The sequence below is a fragment of the Acipenser ruthenus genome, unplaced genomic scaffold (assembly GCF_902713425.1).
Source record: "Acipenser ruthenus unplaced genomic scaffold, fAciRut3.2 maternal haplotype, whole genome shotgun sequence".
In the NCBI taxonomy this organism is placed as follows: domain Eukaryota; kingdom Metazoa; phylum Chordata; class Actinopteri; order Acipenseriformes; family Acipenseridae; genus Acipenser; species Acipenser ruthenus.
In genome coordinates this window covers 105,552-113,432 of record NW_026708018.1, presented here as the reverse complement: position 1 = coordinate 113,432, position 7,881 = coordinate 105,552, and the positions used below count along the sequence as shown (strand labels likewise).

Genomic DNA, 7,881 nt, shown 5'->3' with positions numbered 1-7,881 from the left:
TACTGTATATATATGTATTGTAAGTTGCCCTGGATAACAGTCTCTGTTAATAAATCATGTGCCTGGCTGTCAGGATCCATTATAAAAGTGATGAGGAAAAGCAATGCCTTCCATCTTAGCCTTCCTAACACTGCCAAGAGACAAACCTGTGCTGTCTCACCCTGTGCTTTTACCAGAAGAGACACTCGGGGATCCCCAGATTTTAGAAATTCAATGAGGTCTGGGTAAAAGAAGTTTGTGTTTAGCACCAGACGTACCTGTTTTTAATGATGGTGTAGGTGTCCTTTCCCTTGGTGTCTGTGGGTGAGGAGTAGCAGGAATCTGCAGATACCTGGAGGCTTGTATCCTTAGAATCCACAACAAATTCAATGTAGAGCCTCCCACTCAGATCCACTTCATAGGGAAATTCCGTGACTGGATCATTAAAGGCTTTAGTTTTGAATAAGTGTAGAGAGACCTTGTATTTACCCTGATTCAGCCATACCCTCAACCATAGGGTTGAACTGAAAACTGAAGGTCTCATTAGCCGTCATCTCGCATGTTAAAGGGATCTCAAGACGACGTACAGGTATTGGGGTGTCTGTAACAGTGCCATAAACCGTGTTGGAATAAACTATCTTGTTTCCTTCCACCTGAAAAAGCAATGTGATAACGTTAAAAGAAGGGTTTGATGGTGTTCTAGATTCTTTTAGATATGCTGAATGCTATGACACAAATACCCCGTTTACACTAGCACACCCGTACCATGAGGGCTCCACACCTTTTTGGTTTATTTTTTAAATTATAAATATATTTCCGCATACATCCCTGTTTTACACATTTGGCAAAAATATTTACTCGCTAGAAACTGACAAATCAAATGTTTTGCTTATGTGTATGGATTGCATACATATTGCATCATCAACTTGCTACTCAGTACGTTCATTATGTGTACGTCAGTCGCTCGGCTCGCCTTTCTTTAATGTAAATGCGAACCATGCAAGCCAGCTCCAGCTCCAGACCCAGCTCGGCTCGGGTGTGGTAGTGTAAACGGGGTAATAGGCACTGGGTGCTCCATGGGTGCTCCGGGGCTCAAGCACCCACCGAAAACAATTAGCATGTGCTCAGCACCCACTAGCCACGGCCATTTTAGTTTTACAAGATACATTTTATTAATGATATGTTAAAAACATTTACCTGAAACCGAACTTTAACAATGGTACCACTAGGGCAGAAGCACATAACTGACTGCACAGTGTCATACGAGAAGAAGCCTATGCTATGACAGGGATTTTTTTTTTTTTTTTTAAATCTCTGATGAGAAAATGTGAAACTTCTTACAAATTAAATTGTTACAAACGTCTTACAAATTACAAATGATTTATCCCAATTAAAAGGTTAAGTAACACATTTTGATGCTGGTGCAAAGCACAACACAGTCAATAGTACCATATACAGTACTGCACTCTTCATAATATGCTGCAGATCAAAGGTTTCACAACATTAGAGTACAGTAGTAATTCAAAGGCTTGAGCCCTGGATCTAAGTACAGGTCAGTACAGAGACCATTTTATTGATGCAGATGCTTGTAGAGTCCATCCTGTGTGTTCTGCAGGATACCATTGTGAGTGCAGAATATTACTAATGTCAATTGCATTGCATTTGCATAAAACATTTACCCAACATGAGCTAGGTATTTAAGTATTCTAAGTATTTTAGTAATTATCAGTTTACAATTGTACAAATTGCTAAATTTGTAATGACCAAAACCTTACTGCAATGCAAATTCATTATACAACTAACCAGTATTTGGTGTCACTTGAAAGCAAACCTGTTTTCTATTGACATACATATAACCTATGGTACTGTACAAGTGAAATACATACTAAAACTATTTATTTAATTTCCCATTATAATATGAAGGAACAGCCTTACCCGAGACGCAGTTCCACACGCGCTGAATAGTACCCTCACCACCACCCAGTTTCCTGCATCTTGTGCTTTGCATTGTTGGTCATTATTCTGCAGATGGATGTTATCAATGGTGATCTTGGCATCGGTTAGCAGAGCCTTTGGAAACCGGTATTCAGCTGCATCAGAAGCACAGTTCAAAGATCCCTCTTTTCATTTCATAAAAGAAGATTGACACACTCAAAAATTCAGTCAGTTAGTAAGAATCCTTTTTTTCAGTGACAAATTATTTTACCCCATTTCTTCTCAATTAAGAATGGCCAATTATATCGAGTTCCATGATGCACGACGTCCCAAACATTAGTAAAGTTTCTCATTAATTACCATAATCATGTTATAAACAATGACACGGATTGTGAAAAGTTTCCTTCTTCCAGGAGTGTTTGTCTTGTCCTGGGAAAGCAGAGGGTTCCTGTACTTTCCCATTCCCTGGATCACTTGTACTTCACTCATCTGGGTTAACCCACAATTCTCCCCACCTTATAAATATAGCCATGCAGCTCTCGTCATGCAGCTCCAGCCATGTAATGCGTGCGCAGGTTGTAATAGACGTCATTATTCATCTGGTAAATGTCTGTTATAATGTTTTTAAACAATCTATTAAATAATGATGGTTTAATCAAATCAAGGCATAATTAGTGTTTTTTTCAAATAAATACATTTCAAGATCTGCTCCTGGGGAGCTCCCACACATTGATTTAAATAATCTTCATCATTATTTTCTGAACCCAGTTACATAGAAATATTCCTCATATGCTTCTTTTATCAGCTACTGAGATGCATTATTATTGGGGAAATGTCATACAGTGTGATATGGATAACTATAATAATATGTAATAATGCACACAGTGATATGCATATTACCATATCATCTGACATTCCTATTGCAATCGCGTACTACAGTCATCTGTATTTAAATAATAAATCTTCATCAACACTCTTTCAAAATGTCCAGCATACAAAGAGTGTGTTGGTATTAGGGAGATTACTGTTTTGCTTTTCTTTCAAATTTGAATTTATAAAACAAAAATACATAGGTTATGTCAAATTGACATTTTTGCTTTGTTACGTTTATTGTTATTGTTAATAGTAATTGTTTGATGGGGGTCTTATGAAGTTTCCATCGGCTGTATTCCGATAAGGTACGCTGTGATCATGTGATTGGGGTGTTCAGATGAATGAGCTTGCCTTCGGCAGTATAATGATGACGTCAATTAAAAGCTGCGCACGCATGACTTCATGGCTGGAGGATCCAGGCTGTTCGTTTATGCTGCATCTCATATGTATTGTCGATACAGCCAAAAGAGATTCTCTACATTATGAAGTATGGAGGCTGTTTACTTTGCTGTTTGAGGGAAGTCTATCCAAACATAGTATTATCAGTTTTAAAGCCTAAATTTTATTGTGCCGGAGCACTTCGAAATGTGTCACTTGTGCCGTCACCATCAGAGTAATGACATGTAATTCAAAAACGAATTTCCATTTCTGCGAGTCCATTTTAAATAAATAAAATGCAGGCACTACAAATTATTTGAGACTACTTACATCAGTAATAAATTGACCATGCATGATTTACTGAGAAAACGCCCAACAAAACTTCCTTAAATTAAGGAGCAGTGAAAATCCAAAAAACAAAAAAAATCCCACCTTGGTACCATATATGCAATACTTTTTTCACTATTCAAATGTTGCAGTAACAAAACCTAATGACACGAACTGAAGGGGAATGCATGCGATCAGTTCACATGTGATGTAGGCTACCTACGCTTTCTTTCCAACTTTAGTAGGCTATAGTTTTTAGGGTGCGTTCAAAAGTGAAATTTCTGATACATTTTTTTTGTGTGTTCTGACACATGCTTTAGTTGCAAGAGCTTAACTGTTGAGTCGGGTCGAGTCCAAAAAAAGGTGTGCTTGCTCAGGATCGGGTCGGTTTTGAGTCTGGCTTAAAATTCAGGACAGAGCAGACCTCCAAATTGCAGCCATTTTGGTGCTGCTTTTCTCTTTCCAGAATACAGTAAACACCAGCAAGTGGAGATGAGTTTCTCATTTTACAACTAATTTCTTTAAGAGAAGCCTTTGCTAAATTATCACTACCTAATACAATTTCACATTTCTTGTGAGATTACATCATTGTGGAAAAAAAATGGTACTTACTTTGAACTCCTATGACAGAATTTGCACAGAGAAAACTGAAGGTTAGGAAGATGAGCATCCTGTAAAAAAAATAAATAAAAAAGGTTTTGTTTAAACTTGCTCTTAAGATACTGCGACTTTAGCGGCTGCTAAAACATGTCCCTGCATTAAAACATAATAACATTAGAAATATGAGAACAAGGAAAGGCCAGCTTACATTCTGCAGGTTGAGTCCTCTTTCAGGTCAGGATGGAGTATCTTCTACCAGGCTTTTCTGGACTGCAGCAGATTCAGGTCCTGATGTCTTGCTGAACTTCAAGTGTTACTTTCTTATATCTTAACTTAGTTCCCTAAGATGGAAAGGTTTAGATTGTCATCCCTTTATGATTGGTTACTTTAACATGGCCATTCCACTCTTTCTATGCTAGAATTGATTATGTTGTACATTGTGTTGGTATATTATTTAGTTATAATTCAGTCTGCTCATGCAATAATTCATGTGATCCTTCTTTTTCAAACCTCTTCTTTTGAACCTTTCTTCTGTCACATAAAAGCATTTACTCTGCATACCATTTCTCTCTGACTGTCATCCATCAAAATAGCCTCTGTGGTTTCTCAATTACATCTTAACATTACATTCTGAGATCACCACCTCAGCACACTTCCTTTTAATAACATCTGTGGTTTGCAGAACTTCATTTTATACTTTTTTTTAACAAATAAATACTAACTAAAAAAAATCTAGAATATACAGTATGATTATAAGTTTAAATATTAGTCTTAACCCTACAAACCACACTTTCTCCACAAACTACAGACCAAGTGCATCCAACACCCAGGAAGTGATGTTATCCCAACACGACGCTCAACTTGAAGTGCATTATTCCTATTATACAATGGCTCAAGTTATAAAAACTTACACAAATTCAGAGTAGATATCCATCGTTACAATTTATAGTCTTCATTTAAATAAGAAAAAGAGTTCACCAAAACTTAACAACATTAATTAAAAACAAACGTATGGTACTAATAATAAATGATGAGGTTTCAATGTTCTCTTTCAACCGGGACGGCATCTTTTTGCGTTTTTGTTATAATATTATTATTTCTTATGTATGGCTTATACTGGGAAGCAGCATGAAGTTATGACAGGTAAACAGGATCTTGAATGCTGGAATCTAAAGCATGACTTCTGTTTACATGGTATTTTTTTTTATAAATAATTTAGTCGTTGCTAATTATTTTTTTATTATTTTCTCCCCAATTTAGAATGGCCAGTTATTTTTAGGCTCAGCTCACCACGACCACCCCTGCGCTGACTCGGGAGGGCGAAGACGAACACACGCTGTCCTCCGAAGCGTGTGCCGTCAGCCAACCGCATTTTTTCACACTGCGGACTCACCATGCAGCCACCCAAGAAGCTCCAATCCTCGGTCGGCAAAGGAATAGCCTGGACTCGAACTCGCGATGTCCAGATAGGGCACATCCTGCACTCCACACGGAGCGCCTTTACTGGATGCGCCATTCGGGAGCCCTTACATGGTTGTGGCGGAGTGTCCCGCCCCTATATATTTATTTATTATTATTTGTATTTTCCCCGTGAGGATACGTGGCTGATCAGCTACTGATTATTTAACTAGCTGACAGTCACGCATCCTTACTAAACTCGTGCAGACTGTGGCCGAGGGGTAATAAGATAATGAACAGCTAGTTAACCCCTCGGTCAGAGTATAAGAACCTGCAGCTGTCCGTGCTGCGGGGTGGAGTGTACAGAGGAGAGTATGGGGAGCGGAGAGAGCGAGGAGAAAATAAAACAACTGCTACGTATCGTGCTGGGTTAAAACCAGCACGCTTATTTGTTTCTATTTGTTTGGCCAACGTGCCTTTTTGTTTTGTGTTTTGTTATTTGTTTAAATCCTTTTTGTATTATGATTTAATAAAAGCAGCTGAACGTCGTAGCGTTTCAGCTTTCACCCGCCCATCCACTGTTTTGGTTCTGTTACTTCCTGGTCCGTGACGTCACCACACCTCACCACTGCAAGCCATCCTGCCACATAGGTATTTTTAAGCTATTTTAAGCATGTGAATTTAAATCACACTATCTAAACACCATGCTTCTACTTTAGCAAGAGGAATGCAAGTGATATGCATGTGCTAAATCCTTAATGTGGAGGCAATTTTCGAATGCATGTACACCCCATCATTCAGTGTTTTTATATATAATTTTTGAAATGTTTGAGGTGCCGCACACAGTGCCATCACTTTAGGAACCTGACATGGGTTTAGACCACTGCTCTTTAAGAACATATAATAATCTGCAGCTACAGATCAAATTGTTAAATACATTGTAAATTAATTATGATTACATTTAGGAAGAAATCACAGACATTAGAAAAATACAATAAAAGTAAAAATGTTCCATAACCATTTATAGTCCTTCGTACTGTAGCGCCCTCTCTACAGGGCTATTGACTTGACTACGCCACCCCTTAATTATTCCAGGAGTAAGGGGAGCTATGAATTACAAGGTCTCTCTTATATTGTGATCCCCACTTGAGTTCCTTCCAATTAAATGAAAGAATAATAATACAATTAAACATGCATATCTTAAAAACCTTACCCAAAATAGGCAGGGCAATATTTATGGGCAGTGTGATCTGGGGGAGGCTGAAGACAGACTCCCAACGCTTTTGCTCAGATTTTCTTTAGAAACACAATTCTTTAAGTAGTTAAAGTTCTTGTTTCTACCCCAAAGGGTTACACTCAGGTTTGTTGGCTTGCAATATATTGAACCTATGCACTGTAGTGTTTATTTGAGTCTTCAGTTTTAATGCCAACATGCAAGGTAAGTGCATGTATCAAAGCAAACCAAACAAATAAATAACAAAGCACAGGAGCGATAATGAAAACAGAATAACAAAACTCAACGAAAGCAAAATCAAATTGAAACAATTCAACAGAAACAAAACAGTGGCCAACACGTCTCCTATAAAAAGAGAAACAAACATACGCATGATCTCAAACCGGACAAAATTCTGATAGGTTGCTAATAAAGCAATGCACTAACTATTGTACACTCGTTTATTTATTAAAACCAAGTAAACTGTCTAAATAATTTAACAACAAAAGAAAACAAACCATACACTACCTTGGGTGAACCAGACTACCGACTTTCTCTCCTTACTGTTCACCCTACTAAATACCAATAAAAAATTGAAAGTATTTAGAGGCAAGGGAGATCAGCACAAAAACAAAGCTGGGGAGTGAAATCTTTATTTCTTAATCTTACCGACAATAACAGCACTGCGATCCAAAGAAAATGAAAACCACGGTAGTCTTGATTCACAGAACTCTGTCTTTTCAGATGGACTTGTAATCCTGTCTTGTATGCTGTGCTCTTCTGCCCTATTGTCATTGAAAATGCACTATTCAGCCCTCAACCTCAGGGATTTAAAATCAAGGGGTATCATACAGTGCGTTTACATGAGCATAAGAATTCCGATATTTTTCGGAAAACTAATTCTGATATCAAGCCATGTATATTCCTTAGATCAGTTTTCGGAAAACAGCACCTAGAAATTTCCGATTCAATTCTGAAAACGAACCAAATGTATATCATGTAAACGCACTTTTCTGAAAACTTATTCTGATAGCGTACTGCACATGTGCAAACTTTGACCTTCATTCCTGCACGTGGTTTTAGAAAATAGAGAAAATAATAATAATATGTAGTCAGTCTGCATGGATCCATTTGCTCCGTTATTGAATCGTATTTTGTCATATACTTGTACTTGCTAG

General features: G+C 37.7%; 1 long non-coding RNA gene across 2 annotated transcripts; it reads right to left on the bottom strand.

Moving 5' to 3' along the window:
• Nucleotides 1-7,662, bottom strand: LOC131728657 (uncharacterized). 2 transcript variants are annotated; one of them, XR_009322780.1, is made up of 5 exons: nt 7,373-7,662; nt 4,301-4,433; nt 4,105-4,163; nt 1,915-2,099; nt 1-632 (listed from the first exon to the last, which is right to left on the bottom strand). It is a non-coding gene; the product is annotated as an uncharacterized LOC131728657 (long non-coding RNA). The 2 variants fall into 2 exon arrangements; XR_009322779.1 differs by having other exon boundaries at nt 1,915-2,069.
• Between the last annotated feature and the right edge of the window lie 219 nt (nt 7,663-7,881).